The 20,940-nt window shown below is 40.4% G+C and overlaps 1 protein-coding gene across 1 annotated transcript in view; it reads right to left on the minus strand.

Annotated features, from left to right (window-relative positions):
• bmpr2b (bone morphogenetic protein receptor, type II b (serine/threonine kinase)) overlaps positions 1-20,940 on the minus strand; it is a 280,508-nt gene that overhangs the window by 77,750 nt on the left and 181,818 nt on the right. The window lies entirely within an intron of this gene.

A 20,940-nucleotide genomic window follows, 5' to 3' on the forward strand; every position in this document is an offset into this window, starting at 1 on the left:
ATGGAGTACCTGGTAAGGCTCTGAAAACCTGTGCCAACCAACTAGCGGGAGTATTCAAGGACTTTTCAACCTCTCACTGATACAAGCAGAAGTTCCCACTTGCTTCAGAAAGGCAACAAGTATACCAGCGTCAAATAAGAGTCATGCAGGCTGCCTTACTGGTAGCACTCACATCAACAGTGATGAAATGCTTTAAGGGGTTGGTTATGACTAGACTGAACTCCTGCCTCAGCAAGGACCTGGACCCATTGCAATTTGCCTATCGTCACAACAGGTCAACGGCAGACTCAATCTCCTTGGCTCTTCACACTGCTTTAGACCACCTGGACAACACAAACAACTACGTCAGGATGCTGTTCATTGACTATAGCTCAGCATTTAATATCATTCCCACAATCCGGATTGAGAAGTTGCAGAACCTGGGCCTCTGTACCTCCCTCTGTAATTGGATCCTCGACTTCCTAACCAGAAGACCAGTCTGTACGGATTGGTGATAACTTCGCTGATGATCAACGCTGGCACACCTCAGAGGTGTTTGCTTAGCCCACTGCTCTACTCTCTGTATACACATGACTGCATGGCTAGACATAGCTCAAATACCATCTATAAGTTTGTTGACGATACAACCATTGTTGGTAGAATCTCAGGTGGTGACGAGAGGGCATACAGGAGTGAGATATGCCAACTAGTGGAATGGTGCCACAGCAACAACCTGGCACTCAACATCAGTAAGACGAAAGAGCTGATTGTGGACTTCAGGAAGGGTAAGACGAAGGAACACATACCAATCCTCATAGAGGGATCAGAAGTGGAGAGAGTGAGCATCTTCAAATTCCTGGGTGTCAAGATCTCTGAGGATCTAACATGGTCCCAACATATTGATGTAGTCATAAAGAAGGCAAGACAGCGAATATACTTTATTAGGAGTTGGAAGCAATTTGGCATGTCAACAAATACACTCAAAAACGTCTATAGTTGTATCGTGGAGAGCATTCTGACAGGCTGCATCACTGTCTGGTGTGGAGGGGCTACTGCACAGGACCAAAAGAAGCTGCAGAAGGTTATAAACCTAGTCAGCTCCATCTTGGACACTAGCCTACAAAGTACCCAGGACATCTTTAGGAAGTGTTGTGTCAGAAAGGCAGTGTCCATTATTAAAGACCACCAGCACCCAGGGCATGCCCTTTTCTCACTGTTACCATCAGGAAGGAGGTACAGAAGCTTGAAGGCACAAAATCAATGATTCAGGAACAGCTTCTTCCCCTCTGCCATCCAATTCCTGAATGGAATTTAAAGAGCAAACACGAGGAAATCTGCAGATGCTAGAAATTCAAACAACACACACAAAATGCTGGACGAAGGGTCTCGGACCAAAATGTCGACAGTGCTTCTCCTTATAGATGCTGCCTAGCCTGCTGTGTTCCACCAGCATTTTGTGTGTGTTGCCTGAATGGACTTTGAAGGTCTGGACACTATCTCATTTTTTTTAATATTCTGTATTTCTGTTTGTGCACATTTTTAATAATCTATTCTATATATGCAATTGATTTACTTGTTCATTTATTATTATGTTTTATTTTATTTATTATTATTTTTCTCTCTCTGCTAGATTATGTATTGCATTGAACTGCTGCTGCTAAGTTAACAAATTTCACATCACATGCCGGTGATAATAAACCTGATTCTGAATCTGATTCTGCTGTTTTTTTGCAACAACATTTTGTGTAGATGTGGTCAATGTTGGGGAAGGCTTTATCAGTGATGGACTAGGCTGTATCACTATCTTTTGTAGGATTTTCCATTCAAGGACTTTCCATACCAGGCTGTAATACAGCTAGTCAATATACTGTATTCTCCACTAAGAAGTTGTTAAAAGTTTTAAATGTCAAGCCAAACCTTTGCAAACTCTGAAGGAAGTAGAGTCACTGCTATGCTTTCTTCATAATTGCACTTACGTGCTGGGCCCAGGACAGATCCTCCAAAATAATAACTGAGGAATTAAAAGTTGTTAACCCTCTCCTCCTCTGATCCTCTGATGAGGATTGGTTCATGGACATCTGGTTTCCTCCTCCTGAAGTCAATAATCAGCTCTTTGGTCTTGCTGACAATGAGTAAGAAGCTGGTTCATGGACATCTGGTTTCCTCCTCCTGAAGTCAATAATCAGCTCTTTGGTCTTGCTGACAATGAGTAAGAAGCTTGTATCCAGAGAGTGGTGCCTGTCACGTTACAGCACTGCCCTCACCAGGTCAGAAGGCACACCACATGCCAGTCAACATTTCACCCCTCCCAACTAGTCAATGCACACTTAACCATCAGCCACCTTAATTGGATTAACCCATCTAGCACCAAGCTGTTGGCCCCCTGATGAATCACCTGGGCAGGACCCTCCAGCCCCCTGAGCTATAAAGAGTGCTACATGTGCTTGGCTTGCTTTCTTTTTGACATCCTTGAGGGACCACCCTACTTCACTCCAGGCTGAAGACTGCAATACAGCGCTAGAGACACATGGTGAGCTGTGCATTGAATAGGGTTGTGGGAGCATTTATTGTTGTCACTGTAGCAGAGAGCCGTGCCTGCCCTTAGTCAAGGGGTGGCAGATTTCGTAGTTACTTTTCTCTTGCTTGTATGTGTACCTGTACTCTGTCCCCACACTGTTTTCCTGTGTATTGTACTACTTACCTGACTTTTCCCACACTCGTCTATTCTAAGCACACTTGTGCAAATATTGTAACCACTTGTGTTGTTCCCAAGCTCTTTCCCCTTGTAAATAACTCCTTATAATTAAAACTGTGTGTCCAGGGCCCTTGCCGTTGAGACCCAAAGAATCAGTCTCACTTCCATCACAACGTGGCTCTACTCAGCCAGATTTTCAATCTTCCTCCTACATGCTAATTTTTCATCAGCTTTGATTCGGCCTACAACAGTGGTGTCATCACCAAACTTGAATATGCCATTGGAGCTATGTATTGCCACAAAGTCATAAGTGAAAAGCAAGTAGAGCAGGGGTCTAAGCACACAGCCTTGTGGGACACCTGTGCTGACGGAGACCATGGATGAGATGTTGTTGCCAATCTGAACTGACTGTGGTATGCAAGTGAGGAAATCAAGGATCCAATCACACAAGGAGGTACTGAGGCCAAGGTCTTCTACTTACTATTTTTAAGGGGATGACGGTATTAAATGCGGAGCTGTAGTCGATAAAGCATCCTGACATATACACCTTTGCTGTCTAAATGTTCTAGGTCAGACACCTCTTACAAGAATATTTAAGTAATTTTCCATATATACAGGATTCTGACCTGTTAGATATTATTTTAAAAATGAACCCTTTAGTGAAAGGTTTTATTGGGAAAATTTATCATTTTCAACAATTTATAAATTTACAACAGCACAATTACCCTTCACTTAAGATTAAGCAAGATTGGGAGAGAGAATTTAACATGACCTTGATAACAGAGGATTGGTTGTGGATTTTGAAGTTGGTTAACTCCTCTTCGATCTATGCCAGTCACTCTTTAATTCAATTTAAAATTGTACATTGTTACTATTTGACAAAGGAGAGACTGTCTAAAATGTTTCCTAATGTTGATAGTCAATGTGATAGATTTAAAACTGAGACAGCCACATTGACACGTTTTGGTCGTGTTCTGTATTGAAACATTTTTGGAAATCTGTGTTCCCTACAATTTCTAAAGTTCTAAAAATTAATTTACAACCTAATAAATTGACAGTTTTGTTTGGTATAATCCCTCAATATATTCATGGTATTTCTCTATCAGACCAACATGTAATTGCATTTGTTACATTATTGGTGAGAAGGGCTATTTTGTTGAAATGGAAAGATGTTTCTGCTCCTACTTTGATACAATGGTTCTCTCAGGTGATATTTCTTAGTTTGGAGAAAATCAGAAGTCAAACTTTTGATCGTCAATTTGATTTTGAGAAAAGATGGGGTTCAAATGCCCGCTACTATCATCTGATTTGAGTTAAATAATATGGTTTCCTTCCGATTTTTGTTTAAATGGATTTGAGTTGGCAGATTGATGTTTTTCTTCTATGGAAGCTTGTATGATGTATAGCTCCGGGGTTATGCTCCCAATGGGGTTTTTTCCCATTTTTTTAAGTTAGTATGGTTTTTTTCTCTTAGTTAGTAGGGGTTCTTCAAAAAAATTCTTAACACTTTTTTTCTTATTATTATTATTATTGATATATTGCTCAGCTTTGTTAATCAGTTATTTGCTAATTTAATTATTCATTGTACATAATGACGTATTGACTTGTTACTTTAATGTATTTTGTTGATCTTTAATAATAATTAATAAAAAAGGTTTTAAATGAAAATAAATGTTCCGGGGTTGACTGAAGAGACGGTGAAATAGCATCTGTTGTGGACCAGTTGTGCCGGAAGGCAAACTGGAGCAGATCCAAGTTGCTTCACAGGCATGAGTTGATATGTTTCATCACCAGATTCTGAAAACACTTCATCATTGTGGATGCAATTGCTACTGGACAACAGTCATTGAGGTAGGTTACCATGTTCTTCTTAGGCACTGGTATAATTGAAGCCTGCTTGAGATTGCCAAAGCAAGCAGTTAAAGATCTCAGTGAACCCTCCAGCGAGTTATCAGCACAGGTTTTTAGTACTTGGCCAAGTACTCTGTCTGGGCTGGAAGCTTTTCATGGGATCATCCTCCTGAAGGCTGCACGCATGCCAGCCTCAGAGACTAAAATTATAGGATCATCAAGGCCTTTTACTTTTACATGTTTTACTGTGTACTGTACCAGCAGTTATGGTCGAAATGACATTAGAAAGTGACTTGACCTGACTGTGGGAGTTTGTGATGGTTCTTCCATGCTTTGGCAGTTGGAGTATAGAAGGCATTAAGTTCAATTGGAAGCGAAGTCCTGTTGTTGCCTACGTTGCTTATTTAACTTTGTAAGAGGTGACAGTATTCAAGCCTTGCCACAACTGTTGAGCATGCTTTGTTGATTCAAGTTTAGTCTGAAATTACCACTTTACTCTGGAGGTGGCTTTCCAGAGACTGTAGCTGGACCTCTTGTAACTTTCTTGGTCACCAGACTTGAATGCCTCTGATCCGGCCCTGCTGACAAGATTACAGATCTAATGGTTCATCCAAGGCTTCTGGTTGTGGAAGACTCTGAATGATATTGTGGGGACACACTCGTCTACAATTGTTTTAATATAGATAAATGGTCATTTATCATCTAGAAATGTAATCAATGAACTAAATCACTCAACTCATTATCCAATATCAGGGCCATCTAACCTACCTCCCTTAAGAATACCAAGTATTTTATCTCATTTCATTTCCATAAGACCTGAAGACATAGGAGCAGAAATAGCCATTCAGCCCATCAAGTCTGCTCAGCCCTTTGATAATGGCTTATCCACTTCCCTCTCAACTCCATTCTCCTGCCTTCTCCCCGTAACCTTTCACATACTGTGTTAGTGAGAATCTACTGACCTCCACCTTAAATACACCCAGTGACCTGACCTCCACAGCCACCTGTGGCGACAAATATCACAGATTCACCACCCTCTGGCTAAAGAAATTCCTCCTCAGCTCCATTCTAAATGGATGTCCCTCTGCTCTGAAGTTGTGTCCTCTGGTCCTATGGGGATATTTCCCATGGAGTATTTCAAATTTGTTCCAAAATTGGGAGTTGATTAGGAAGTGTTCTGGAAGAAACTGATCATTTATTTTTCAAATAAGTTATTGATACATCCACTAAGGCAATGCTTGTGTACGCACTGAGAGGGAAGCATCCTATCGGATGTGCCCTCTTTCAGACAAGACATTAAATCAAGGCTGTCTACTATATCAGGTCCATGTGAAAGTCCCTATAGCCCTATTCAAAGGAGACTTTTTTATAACCTGACCGATATTCATCCTTTAACAATGAAAGAGACTTAACTGGTCATGCATTTTATCATGGATTGTGAAACTTTGCTCTGCACAACCTTTTCTTTCAGATTTCCCACTTTATAATAGGAATATGTGCTCAACACAAGGTTCTTTCTATGAGCAAATAGAGAGTAAAAATAGAAAATTATTAAAGGGCAATTAGCATCTGTGTGAAGAGAAAAAGAACTAATGTTTCAAGTCAAAGACTTCACATGGAAAGTGATGAATATTTCCAGCAAATGTCATTTCTTAGTTTTTGAATTAATAGGGCATATTCTTTCACAAGATGAGCAGCTTTGTAACCAACAGTTGTACTTATTTGCCATTAAATGTGGCATAACTTTATGCATTTCAGTCTGCCCAGTTATCAATTGAGCAGTTAAAGTTAGTAAGAGCAAAATGCTGAGGTGAGATCAACTGAAGTTGACCTCAATGAGACTCAATTAGATTTTGAACTTGGCTTTTTATACAGGTATGAATACAGGCTTAGTAACAAAATAATTTTCAAAATGATGTGTTTATTAGGTAGATTGATTTAGAGTTCCACCCTCAAGCTGATGAACTGTATTTTGAGATTATACTTCAACAGAAGAGAAGATTGGTTATGAAAATGAATGGGCAGTGAGTTTATTTTTTAAATCTAAGGAGACCTCATGTATAATTGTAACTTATTTAGCATTGCTGACAAAGGCCAAACATCTACCCAATTTCCAAAGCATATTAGGGATTATCTTGAAGAAACACAGATCAACATTTGGGAGATGGGGTTAAACCATACGTTTATAGTTTGTACATTTGCAAACTACTAGATTGCAGTAGTGAAGTAATGTTTGCAGCAATGCTGATAATGCATTTGGCATTATTAATTCTGATGTCAGGTATATTAAATGCTGAGCTATTTTGAGAGATACATTGACGTAGATTAGTATTTGCAAGCCAGCACCAATGACAATTTATATTTTAAAATTCAAGGTGAAGGCCCAAGTTTGGATAAAATTTCTTGGTTTTAGTTAACAAGGTCACATGGAAGCTGAACAGGAAATTTCACCTCAACAGGATGATTGAATGTCAATGTTCTTTCACTCTTTAAGAAAGGTTCTAAAGATAAATCAGGAAATTATAGGCCGGTGAGCCTGACATCAGTAGTGGGAATGTTATGGAATGGTATTCTAAGAGATTCGATATCACAGGATCACAAAACAAAGGAGCGGGAGTGGGCCATTCGGCCCATCGAGTCTGCTCCGCCACTCCACCATGAGCTAAACCATTCTCCCATCTCGTTCCAATTTCCGGCTTTTTTTCCCATATCCCTTGATACCCTGACTAATTAGACAACTGTAAATCTCCTCCTTAAAAACCCTCAATGTTTGGGCCTCCACAGCTGTATGCGGCAACAAATTCCAAAAATCCACCACCCTCTGGCTAAAAAAATTTCTCCTCATTTCTGTTTTAAATGGGTACCCTCTAATTCTAAGACTGTGACCTCTTGTCCTGGACTCACCCACCAAGGGAAACAGCCTTTCCACATCTACTCCATCCAACCCTTTCAACATTCAAAATGTTTCTGAGATCCCCTCTCATTCTTCTATACTCTAATGAATACAATCCAAGAGCAGACAAATGCTCCTCATAATGTTAGTCCCTGCATTCCAGGAATCATCCTCGTGAATCTTCTCTGAACTCTCTCCAACATCAGCACATCCTTTCTAAGATAGGGGGCCGAAAACTGCACACAGTATTCCAAATGGGGTCTCAGCAGTGCCCCATAGAGCCTCATCAACACCTCCTTACTCTTATACACTAATCCTCTTGAAATGAATGCCAACATAGCATTCGCTTTCCTTACTGCCGTTCCAGCCTGGTGGTTAACCTTTAGGGTATCCTGCACTAGGGCCCCCAAGTCCCTTTGCACTTCTGATTTTTGAATTTTCTCCCCATCTAAATAATGATCTGCCCGATTGTTTCTTCTTCCAAAATGTACAACCGTACATTTCTCAACCTTCTATCTCATCTGCCATTTCTTTGTCCACTCTCCTAAACTGACCAAGTCTCTCTGCAACCTTTCCGTTTCTTCAACACTTCCTGCTCCTCAACCTATCTTGGTGTTATCCGCAAACTTAGGCACAAAACCATTTAATCTGTAATATAAATCATCGATATATAGTGTAAAAAGAAGAGGCCCCAACACCGACCCCTGCGGAACACCACTAGTAACCGGCAACCGACCAGAGTAGGATCCCACTCTTTGCTTTCTGCCTATCAGCCAATGCTCCACACATGGCAATATCCTTCCTGTAATTCCATGGGCCCTCATCTTATTAAGCAGCCTCTTATGTGGATATATAAGTATTTTGATAGAAATGGACTGATTAAAAATAGTCAGCATGGTTTTGTGCATAGTAGGGCATATCTAACTAATTGTATTGAGTTTTTTGAGGAAGATACCAGGAAAGTTGATGAAGGCAAGACAGTGGATGGGAATACAGGTACATAATTCACTGAAAGTAGCACCACTGATAGATAGAGTTGTAAAGAAAGCTTTTGGTACATTGGTCTTCATAAATCAAAGTACCAAGTACAGCAGATGAGATGTTATGTTGAAGCTGTATAAGCCATTGGTGAGGCCTAATTTGGAGCATAGTGGAATATAATTTGGAGTTTTGGTCACCTGCCTACAGGAAAGATGTAAACAAGGTTGAAAGAGTGCAGAGAAAATTTACAAGGATGTCGAAAAGTCTGGAGGGCCTGAGTTAAAATGAAAGATTGAATAGGTTAGGACTGTATTCGTTATAACATGGAAGATTCAGTGGAGATTTGATAGAGGTATACAAAATTATGAGGGGTATAGATAGGGTAAATGCAAGCAAGCTTTTTACACTGAGGCTGGGTGAGACTGCAACTAGAGGTCATGGGTTAAGGGTGAAAGGTGGAAAGTTTAAATAGAACATATGGGGAAACTTCTTCATTCAGAGGATGGTGTAAGTGTGACACAATGCATGTGCTACATGCGAGTTTGATTTCTATTTTAAGGTAAGTTTGGAGATGTACATGGATGGTAGGGGTATGGAGGGCTATGGTCCCAGTGCAAGCCAATGGGACTAAGTGGTTTTAATGGCTCAGGGTGGACTAAATGGGATGAAGGGCCTTTTTCTGTGCTATACTTTCTATGACTATATAACAATCTGAGTCTCTCAGCAAAATTGGTAAATCCAGAGCTGTTGCAAGTGCCATACAAGTAGAAGAGATAAATGCAGTGTCCACTTTATTAGGTACACCTGTACATCTGCTTGTTAATCCAATTCTCTATTCAACTAATCATGTGGCAGCAACTCAATGCATAAAAGCATGCAGGTATGGTCAAAGGTTCAATTGTTTTTCAGACCAAATATCAAAATGGTGAAGAAATGTGATTCAAGTGACTTTGACCATGGAATGGTGCCAGATTGGATGATTTGAGTTTCTCAGAATCAGCTGAACTCCAAGGATTTTTCAGTATAAGTCTCTAGAGCTTACAGAGGAAAGTATAAAAAAAACAAAGACATCCAATGAGCAGCAGTTACAGCTGTGAAAACACCTTGTTAATGAAAGAGGTCAGAGGAAAATGGCCACAGTTTCAACCTGACAGAAAGGTGAGGGCAACTCAAATAACTACGTGCACAACAGAGGTATGTAGTCGAACTGAAGTAGATGGGCTATAGCAGCAGAGGACCACACTAGGTTCCGCTCCTGTACCTAATAAAGTGGCCACTAAGTATAGGTCATGATAATAACTATGGCCTGTAATCTGAAATAGGGTTTGTCTGGAGTTCCCACATTTGGAACATTACTCAAGACATCGCTGTTCCACAAAATCAGATGATCTAACTAAGTCAACTTTTCACCATGGTTTACTGATCAATAAAACAAAGAAAGAAAACCTTAAAAACAACTTGATCTCCATAAATCACTCACCAAGTTCTACCAACCTATTCAAGTTCAGATTTCACTACAAACTTAATTTAAACAGAAAAATATGTGGAATACCTGAAATGAGATGCCAGTGACTATCATTGATATAATGCAGAGTAGTACCTGGGATCTGTAGCAAAATGGATGTCACTGGGTTTCATGGATGCTTGAGTTAACCTAACACCAAAGATAATGCTTATACTTAGTGGAGGGCAATCATGTCATCTCTGACATTAGTCATGGAGTTGTTCATGAGTGCCATGTCTAACTAACTACTTTTTCACTGGAATCCAACCACCACAGTTTTGCAACCATAGGTCAGAAGTGATGTTGAGCACAAATTCTCAGATAATTAGGCTGCTGCAAGATATTAACAATAACCAGACATGGGTTTGTGTTAAATACTAAGTAACATTCACTTCATAGAATTATCAAGCAATGACTAACTGCAACAAATGAGCCTAATTACTTTCCTTTGGTCTTCAAAGACTTAATCTCTGTATCTTACATCAATATCTCAGGCTTTGGGAGGAAGTGATTGGGATGGTCAAAACTGACTGGTAGCTGAATTGTACAAGTTTAGTAAACACACATATGGTGCAGCACATTTGAGGTTGGATATTCTACAGACCTATCCATCTTCTGACAGATCCATCCCAGCTTTCCACTAACTTGGATGATGCACCTACAACCATAAAGTGGTTAACAATATCCTGAAAAGAACATTCTGCATTTTAAAGCATCCCATTCATTTGCTTAGACATCCATTCTTCACGAGGATATTTTGTAGAGTGTACTATCTACAGTAGGGGTTCCCAAACTGGAGTCCACAGACTCCTTGTTAAATGGTAAGGGTCCATGGTATTAAAAAGGTTGGAAACCCCTAATCTACAGGGTTAACTGCTCCAATTTACTCAAGATTCTTCAGCAGTACCTCCCAAACTCAGGACGTCTACAACCTATAAAAGAAAAATGCTCAAGGAAAAAACTTTAAGGTGGGATAGGGAGAGTTTAACAGAGGTTTACATGCCATTTTTTTGTTTTACACAGAATAGTAGGTGTCTGACAAGGGATGGGGTGGAAGAAGATACAATAACAACATTTAAGAGGCACTTAAGCACAAGACAGCTAGGAAATGGAGGGAAATGGACCATGTACAGACATGATAAGTTTAGGTTGGCATAGGCATTGTGGGACATGAATAGTCTGGTAGAACTTGAGTGGTTGTTCGAGATGAAATAAATTTTTTTGTTCACTGATCTTGTAGATAAGCTGCACTGCAATGTTCAATGTTTCTAGATCAAAATCCCATATGTACTGTGAGAGAATCTTAATTCATTGTGCATTGTGGAGATTCGAGGCCAACAGCTCATCAGCAAATTCCCAACTGCAATTAGGGATGGCAATTAAATACCAGCCTTGCTAATATCACTTAGATCCAAGAATTAATTTTCTTAAAAGCAATAGGCAACTTGTAGCTAAAGTCCCACAAATATTAAGATAAATATACAAACATATTTCTTGAGGACTAAGAGATGACAAAACAAGAATGTAATTTTTCAATAGTTTCTTTAGTATGTTTAGTCCACAAGAGAAGGTGTTTTATTTCACAACGTCACTTCCTAAGTAACACCATATTCACTGTAGACACAAGAGTAGCATTTGATCTTCTGGCATGACAGATACAAAGGAAAGGATAAATTCTGGATTGAAATGAATGATGTTCATTAGGGCAGGAGCTTTGTAAAATTTCCAAAATATCATTCACATTAACTCATAAAATCACATAACTTGGTGTTCAATAGAATGGTCTTGTTTTGACCTGAAAAGCATGTGAATGATAGTCTTATTTATGACTCCTGTGATTGTATATATCCCTATCAGGCCATCACCTCAGCCAGGAAAAACAAACCCAGCCTATTCAAACTATTCATTCCCCAGTGCTTTTCTTTATAGATCTAATATTATGTTCATAACATTAGCAGTATATCTATTCACCACTTCAAACTTCTGTTATCTGTAATGATTTGGAAAATTCTATTTTCACATTAGTTCTTAAAAATTTGACTGAACTAGCTGAATTTTACAGGAATCCCTCTCTCCATGAATGAAAGCACAGATCTCTCTGATGGTGGTGTCTGAAAAGAGGATGCTATCCAAGATGCATGCCATCTTGGACAAAGTCTCCCATCCACTCCATAATGGACTGGGTAGGCACAGGAGTACATTCAGCCAGAGACTCAGTCCACTGAGATGCAACACTTGAGCATCACAGGAAGTCATTCCTCCCTGTGGCCATCAAACTTTACAACTCCTCCCTCAAGAGTGTCAGATACCCTGAGCCAATAGGCTGGTCCTGGACTTATTTCCACTTGGCACAATTTACCTATTATTATTTAATTATTTATGGTTTTATATTGCTATATTTCTACACTATTCTTGGTTGGTGTGACTGTAACAAAATGCAATTTCCCTCGGGATCAATAAAGTATGCCTGTCTATATGATTACGCATACAGTCAGCCCTCCTTATCTGCGAATTCCACATGCGCGAATTCAACCAACTGCGAAAACCCGGGAGTGCTCTTCCAGCACTTGTTGTTCAAGCATGTACAGGCTTTTTTTCCTGTCATTATTCCCTAAACAATGCAGTATAACAACTATTTTACATAGCATTTACATTGTATTAGGTATTATAAGTAATCTAGAGATGATTTAAAGTATACGGGAGGATGTGCATGGGTTATCATGGATCAGGATCGGAAAAAAAACAGAAGTTCTCTTACTAAGTAAGTCGGAACAGGTATATCCGGTATTATTTAGCATCAGTTAGTCAAACGTTTGCATTCATATCTAGTATATATTTGACCTTTCTATGCATATAAAACACTTAAGAACATATGTTTCAGCGCTGGGCTCGGGAACGAAAGTTCCCGAGTTCGATCTAGTGACAGATCGCTATCGAGTGCGCTCTCCAACATGCTGGGTTGATGTGGAGGATCAAAAACCCAAAACCCAATAATTAAACCACTGCGGATAAGGAGAGGCGACTATTTATTTCTTTGTCTCTTATTATCAGATTGAACCCTCCAGGTTTATTTTCAAATACTAATTGACTTCCACATAGGCAATACAATTACTCCTTTGGGTAAGGAGGAAAAATAAGATCATTCAAAGCTACTGCTCTTGGTCATTATCCATTAAGCCTTGCTAGAAATAGAAGGTGTCAAGGCTGATACTAAATCAAGCTTGGTTGTGGTCTTTCCTGATCAAACAAACCTGTCCCCACACCTCCCCCCTCACCACCATTCCGGGCCCCAGACAGTCCTTCCAGGTGAGGCAACACTTCACCTGTGAGTCTGCTGGAGTCGTCTATTGCATCCGGTGCTCCCAGTGCGGCCTCCTCTACATCAGCGAGACCCGATACAGATTGGGGGACCGCTTCATCGAGTACCTACACTCCGTCCGTCACAATGGACAGAACCTCCCAGTTGCCATCCACTTCAACTCTGCCTCTCATTCCCATCTAGATATGTCCATACATGGCCTCCTTTACTGCCATGATGAGGCCAAACTCAGGTTGGAGGAGCAACACCTCATCTACCGTCTGGGTAGCCTCCAGCCTGGTGGTATGAACATTGAATTCTCCAATTTCCGGTAATTCCCACCCCCTCCCCCTTCCCCTAACCCAGGTCCCTCTCTGCCTCTCTCCCCTTTCAACTTTCTGCTTCTTTATCTCTACAGTTCTTTCATACTTATCCCCTCCCCCTTCCCCTTTTATCTTTCCTCTGATTGGTTTTCCACCTGGCACCTCTAGACCCTACCCCCTCCCCTATCTCTATTACTGGGCTTCAGCCCTCTCTTCCCCCCCATTCCTGATGAAGGGTCTTGGCCTGAAACATCGGCTACTCTTTTCTCACGGATGCTGCCTGGCCTGCTGAATTTTTCCAGTGTTGTGTATGTATTCTTTAATCCACAGCATCTGAAGTTGTATTTTTGTGTTTTGAAACACTCCTGTATTTGGGTGAGGCCCGATGTAGATTGGGAGACTGCTTTGTCAAGCACCTACATTCCATTCGCCAGAAGCCAGATCTCCCAGTAGCCACCCATTTTAATTTCAGTTCGCATTCCCATTCCAATATATCAATTTGTGGCCTCTGCTACTGTCGTGATGAGGCCATACTTAGGTTGGAGGAACAACACCTTATATTCCGCCTGGGTAGCCTCCAACCTGATGGCATGAACATTGATTTCTCGAACTTCTGTTAATGCCACCCCCCCGCCTCCTTCACCATTCCCCATCCCTTTTTCCCTTCTCTTACCTTATGTCCTTGCCTGCCCATTGCCTCCCTCTAGTGTCACCCTACCCACTTTTCTTTCTTCCATGGCCTCTGCTCTCTCCTATCAGACTCTTGCTTGTCCAGCCCTGTATCTCTTTCAGCAATCGACTTCCCAGCTCTTTACTTTATCCCTCCCCCACCCGGTTTCACATATCGCGGCCTTTCACTCTCTCCCCTCCCCCACCTTTTAAATCAGCCCCTCATCTCCAGTCCTGCGGAAGGATCTCAGCCCGAAAGATCGACTGTACTTTTTTTCCATAGATGCTGACTTGCTGAATTCCTCTTGCATTTTATGTGTGTTGCTTCGATTTCCAGCATCTACACATTTTTTCTTGTTTATCTATAAGAAGCCACTTGATAAAACTCTAATTACATTCAGAATTCTCTGGATATACAGAAAAAGACAAGGAAATCTATTTTCCTTGTATTAGGATTATTAAAAAGATTGTGTTTTGGGTCTGTTGCAGTTTTTAAACAATCAGCTTCCACTGATGCAACTTTTCCAGCCTCATTCTAGTCATTCTAATCTTTCAAACCAACATTCAGTACAACGTAAAACACTGTTGTCAGGAACAAATGGTTCAATTTACACACGTAATTAAAGAAAAATCCAGAACTTCCTGCCTGTTGATGAGATGAATTGCATGTCTGCTTGATAGAGCCCAGGGTTATGTTTACAAATTGTGGAGCCAGACCAGTCTCAACCCTGGAGGCACACTGTCTGTTCCCAGCTCCTGTTATGCTACTTTTGGCATGTTATCTAAACAATCAGCATCAACAACACTGAAAATACATCTTTATTCACCAATAGAACCCAGCCCAAAACAACAAGAAATGAATGAGGTCAGAGGCCCTTCATCCGCCTAAACTTCTGTTTACATAACCAAGTGAATATGATTGCTGTTAAAATTAAATTTTCAAACATTAAAATTAGTTTTTCCCCCTATGACACATTATTACCCTCATTCAATGACTAAACTTGGAGAACTGAATTTCATGAAGTTTTAAAACTATTGAGCTTCTTAATATTTCCTCTTCCTTTTGTGTGTCTGTGTGCGCAGTTACTAAGCTGGACAGATGATGTGGGAGACTTCCCAGTAGTTAATTTAATAAGAGCAATGTGAAGATGACTTCTACAGTTCAAAAACATTAAAAAAGTAAGAAATAGGAGCAGTAGAAGGCCATTTGGCCTTTCATGCCTGAACCTTCATTGTGAAGTTGTTTTCCTGCTTTCCCCTCGTCTCCCTTAATATCCAAAAGTAGATCAACTTGATTCGCCGCCCTTGAGTAAAGAGACTCAGCTTTCCTGGTTTCTGTTCTTGTTTGTCACCCAGGCAGGGGAAATAACAACTCCAAATCGACATGCTCAAGTCCTGAAGAATACTGTACATTTCAAATGAGACCACCTCGCTCATTCTTCTAATCACAGAAAAATTGGGGCTGGTCTAATTTTAATCTGTCCTCTTTTAATAAATCTGCAACTCCAAGAATCAGCTCAGAGAACCTTTGTTGTTCAAGTGAGACTTCCTTTCTCATATTCTCAAAATTAAAAAATCATAGTATTCTTTTTGAACTGCATTCTGAATCTGCATATTAATTTTTAGGTTTTGTGTACAAAGAACTCTTAACAGTTTACAGCCTTTAAACATATAAGTAGGACTGCAAAAGACCCCCATTCAATGACCACTACATCTATGATTTTCAAAATTCCTGAGAACAATAAAAATCCTGACAGTTTGCACCCATATAGGGCTATAGTAGTGCTGGATTTACAAGTTTTCTGGATAACTATGTCATTAGTTCACAAGCACACTTTAATTACATACTTTTTCATTTATTATTATACACAAGTCATATAATTAATTTTCAAGTGATACAAGTGAGTTTAAATGGAGTGCGAACTATATGCACTTCAGTCCTCAACTGTGGCCGTCAACACACTCTCATTTCCGACCTTAATTCCAGATTCATTTGCACCCAAAGCCTCTACCCGGATCCTAGACCCCAGCTTCAATGCACACTGGAACTCCGGTTCTGCCTGCAAACCCAGTTACAATCTGAACCCCTGCCTCAAAGTCTGGATAAATGAGTAAGCAAGGGATTGGGCCACCTGGATTTCCAAAAAAACTAAAGTTATATTCAACTGTTGAGTTGGAGAATGGGGGGAAAAAGTCATCTGCTCCTCACCTGCAAGGTTCTACCAGTGAATGAACAGATGATTTAATGACAACAAAACCACATATAAACAGGTGAAAAACTGAGCCAACCCCATTGAAGTAGAAGGAGCAAAGAACTGGATGCTGGAACATCTGGAAATAATGGAACTGAACTTTTCTATTCACTTCAAGTCAAAGGTGCAGCTTGGTCACATGGACTTCATTTCAGTTCTATTCAGGTTGAGTTCTTTTCTCTTACACTGACTGCAGTATTGGTGCTGCTTCTTGTACTTGTATAAGAACTTGAAAACCCCATAAACAATTTTCACCCTGTTCTGCTTTGGACACTTTTGATTCATTCCTCCATTTTCTTGACATCTATTTTTCTATCTCAAGTAACAGGTTATGTACCAATATCCATCATAAATCACTAACTCCCATATCTATCTGCACTACACCTCCTTCCATACTGCTTCTCTAAAGGACATCATTTCATTTTTCCAGTTTCTCTATCTGTTTGGCAATGCAACTCTCCACACCAGTGATTTTTTAAGCCTTCCTATTTTGTTTAAAACCATAATTTCCTCTCTACTATTGCTGACAGGACTCCCAATTACATCTCTTCTATTTCACATATGCTTCTGTTCTTAATCCCTCTCTTCCAGCCAGATGAATAATAGGATTCCCCTTGACCTCGAGTTCCACCCCACCAGACAGTACATTCAATTAATCACCCTGCAGAATTTCCATCATCTCCAACAAGGTTCCACCACTGGACATATCTTCCCTTTCAGTATCCCAAAGGGACTAATCCCTTTGCAACCCCCTGGTCCACCCCTTCCTCTCCAACAAATGCACCCTTTTGATGGTACTCAATAATGTAGCTGCAGAAGATAAAATACAGCTCTTCCACCTCATCCTTTCCAAACACCCAGGGCAACAATAAGCCTTTTATGTGGAGCATCAATTCAACTGCACTTAGCCTATTGCACTTGGTACTTATGATGTGGTCTTCCCTACATTCGAGAAAACCATATTCCAAATGAATATACCTGTTCAGCACCTAAAATTGGTTATGATCTTCCAGACCCTGTATCTTTAATTTTCTGTCCTAATTTTGTTCTATCTTTTATATTGTTCCATCGATACACAGCCTACACTGCAGAAACAATAACTCATTTCTGACTTGCTGCAAGACAACCTGGGGACTTAATGTTAATAATTTTGAGTAAAGCTCCCTCATTTCCCACAGATTTGACTGTACCTTGGTGTCAGTTTGTCTCTGGATCATTAGTTCTAACTGCTGATTATTATAGTAATTGTAATTCTGACTACTATGGTTAGAGTAATAGAGAAGTAAAACACAGAAAGAGGCTCTTCAGCCCATTTGGTCCATTGCAAAACCATTTAAACTACCTACTCCCAACAACCTGCACCTAGACTATAGCCCTCCATATCCCTACTATCCAAACTTCTCTTAAACATTGAAATCGAGCTCGCATGGACCACTTGCCCTCCCAGCTCATTCCACATTCTCACGACCCTCTGAGTGAAGAAGTTTCCCCTCATGTTCCCCTTAAGCTTTTCACCTTTCCCCCTTAAGCCACATCCTCCAGCTATAGTCCTAGCCAATCTCAGTGGAAAAACCCTACTTGCATTTACCGTATCTAAACTCTCATAATTTTGCATACCTCTATTATATCTTCCTCTCAATCTTCTACATTCTAAAGAACACAGTCCTAACCTATTCAACTTTTCCTTATAACTCAGATCCTCCAGATGTGGCATCATCGTGGTAAATATTCTCTGCATACTTTCAACCTTGTTTACATCTTTCCTGTAGGTAGGTGACCAAAACTGCACACAATACTCCAAACTAGGCCTCACCAACATCTAATACAACTTCATAAATCAATGTATTGAGTACAGGAAATGGGATGTTATGTTGAAGGCCACACGCCAAATGCTTTCTTTATGACTTTATCTAGCTGTGATACCACTTTCAAAAAATGTACCTGTATTCTCAGACCCCTATGTGCAACCACACTCCTCAGTGCCCTATTGTTCATTGTGTAAGACCTACCCTGTTTGGTCCTACCAAAACCTCACACTTGTCCGCATATAATTCCATCTGCCATTTTTCAGCCCATTTTTCCAGCTGAAGTAGGTCCTCTGCAAGTCATGATAGCCTTCCACACTTCACTCAACTTCATCACTGAAATATTCCCACAACCTACGGATTCACTCTTAAGGACTCATCATCTCATGTTCTCGATACTTATTACTTATTTATTATTTATTTCTTTTTGTATCTGAACAGTTCTATCTTTTGCACCATGGCTGAACGCCCAAATTAGTGCAGTCTTTCATTGATTCTATTGCAGTTATTATTCTATTATGGACTTGCTCAGTATGCCTCCAAGAAAATGTATCTTAGGTTCATATATGGTGACATACGTGCTTCGATAATAAATTTATTTTGAACTTTGTACTTTGAACAATGAACTTGCCACAACAAATTACTGCAACACGCACAAAATGCTGGTGGAACGCAGCAGGCCAGGCAGCATCTATAGGAAGAAGCACTGTCGACGTTTCGGGCCAAGACCCTTCGTCAGGACTGAGCCCGAAACATTGGCAGTGCTTCTTCCTATAGATGCTGCCTGACTTGCTGCGTTCCACCAGCATTTTGTGTGTGTTGCAGTAATTTCCAGCATCTGCAGATTTTGTCGTGTTTGCGACAACAAATTACTGCCACTTTTGGTCTTTATGAATACTATACCATTTTGAAATTAAATTATTATAGGTACAATATAAGATTCTGAGGCATTGGAGATGCCACATTATTTTGGTACAAGATTTTTTGAGTAATAAGCATGAAATGCTTGCATGTTACTCATAAACAATGGCACACATTGGGAGTGGCCATCCGGACTTACTATCTAGTTGAGTAATATTGGCATTAATTCAGTAGAAAACTGAATGAATGCTTTATTGGGCAATTGTAAATTAAACAGGAGATTCACAAAGGAAATTCCATTGAAACCATGTGACAATACGCAAATATCCTTCGTATTGCTTTTAACAAATGTAAAACTTAAGACATCAGAAAGAGTATTATTATTCCAATAACCTGCAATCCCACTGTTTGGAAAGCCTGAATGTTTAGGTTGGCTCACCTGGTCTCAGTTTCCATATTTTCTTTAATACACTTGGGCCTCATTCCCATATTCACATTAAATGCACTGAGCTGGTCCCAAGGTCAGTTTAAACCCACTCGAGCCCCATACCCATGCTTACTGTATTTCATCTATTCCCACAATCACTTTAAGGACACCAGGGCCCTGTTCAGTACTAAAAGTAGATTAAAACACTCTGTCCAGGATAGAGGATGTCTTTACAAACCTTTTTGGAGGGAAACACTTCAGCAAAGTGGACTTCGCCAGGGCTTACCTACAGATGGAGGTGCAAGAAGAGTCCAAAGTGTTTCTCATCATAAATACACCCAAAGGGCTTTATTGTTCCATTAAGCTTATTTTGAAATAGCACCTGCACATACACTCTGGCAGAAAACTAGGGACTGGGTTCTGGAAGGCTGCCCAGGTACTCAGTGTTAATTGGGTGATGTTATTGTTACTGGTAAGGAGGAAAAGGAACATATCCAAAATCTCAAGACAGTGTTAAAAGGTTTAAAACGGGGGTCGGCAACCCGCGGCTCCGGAGCCAAGTGTGGCTCTTTTACGTCTGTGCTGTGGCTCCCTGTTGCTTTGGGAAATAATTGGTCAGTATTTAATTAAAATGTATTTTATGTTGGTTTGTTAGTTTTTGAAATATAATTCTAAATTTGAAGATTATGGTGATCTTGTACAATCTAAATAAGACGTTGTGGTGACCCATTTCCTGAAACATCCAAACCAATTAGCCAGCGTTCAGGCTAAGGGAGATAGCCTACGGGGGTTTGTGAGTACGTGTCTTTTGCAGCATCCGCGCCCATGGGGGGCGGGTTGAGGGAGGCTTAAAAGCAAGGCTGTTTAGTTCGAATAAAGCTATCTTTGACTGCAGTTTACTGACTGCGTGTAGCACACCGCTACAATGTGTTTTTATCGCTGGCTGTCCAGAGGGGAGGTGCTGAAACGCTTTGTCGCGTGTCTGGAAGAAGTGAAAACTTTCCTGGGCAGCAAAGGGCTCACCTTTCCTGAGCTGGAACAGCCAGAGTGGCTGGAAAAGCTACACTTCATGGTAGACATGACAGCGCACCTGAACACGCTGAACACAGCTCTTCAGGGGAAAGGACGTACAGCCCTGCACATGTTGGAGGATGTTTTGGCATTCGAGTGCAAGTTGACAGTGCTTGCCAGAGATTTACAGAAAGGCACATTGTCTCACTTCCCCAATTTGAGAGAGTTCAAACAAGGTCACGACATGATAAATTCGGAGTATTTACATTCTGCAATCATCGCAATGCAAACATCGTTTGGGAAACGCTTCTGTGAGTTCAGAGAGGAAAAAAAACACATTATCCTTCCCGGTCACTCCCCTAAGCATCGATCCATCCCTACCGAATACGAC

Source organism: Hypanus sabinus, chromosome 4 (genome assembly GCF_030144855.1).
Source record: "Hypanus sabinus isolate sHypSab1 chromosome 4, sHypSab1.hap1, whole genome shotgun sequence".
Lineage (NCBI taxonomy): Eukaryota > Metazoa > Chordata > Chondrichthyes > Myliobatiformes > Dasyatidae > Hypanus > Hypanus sabinus.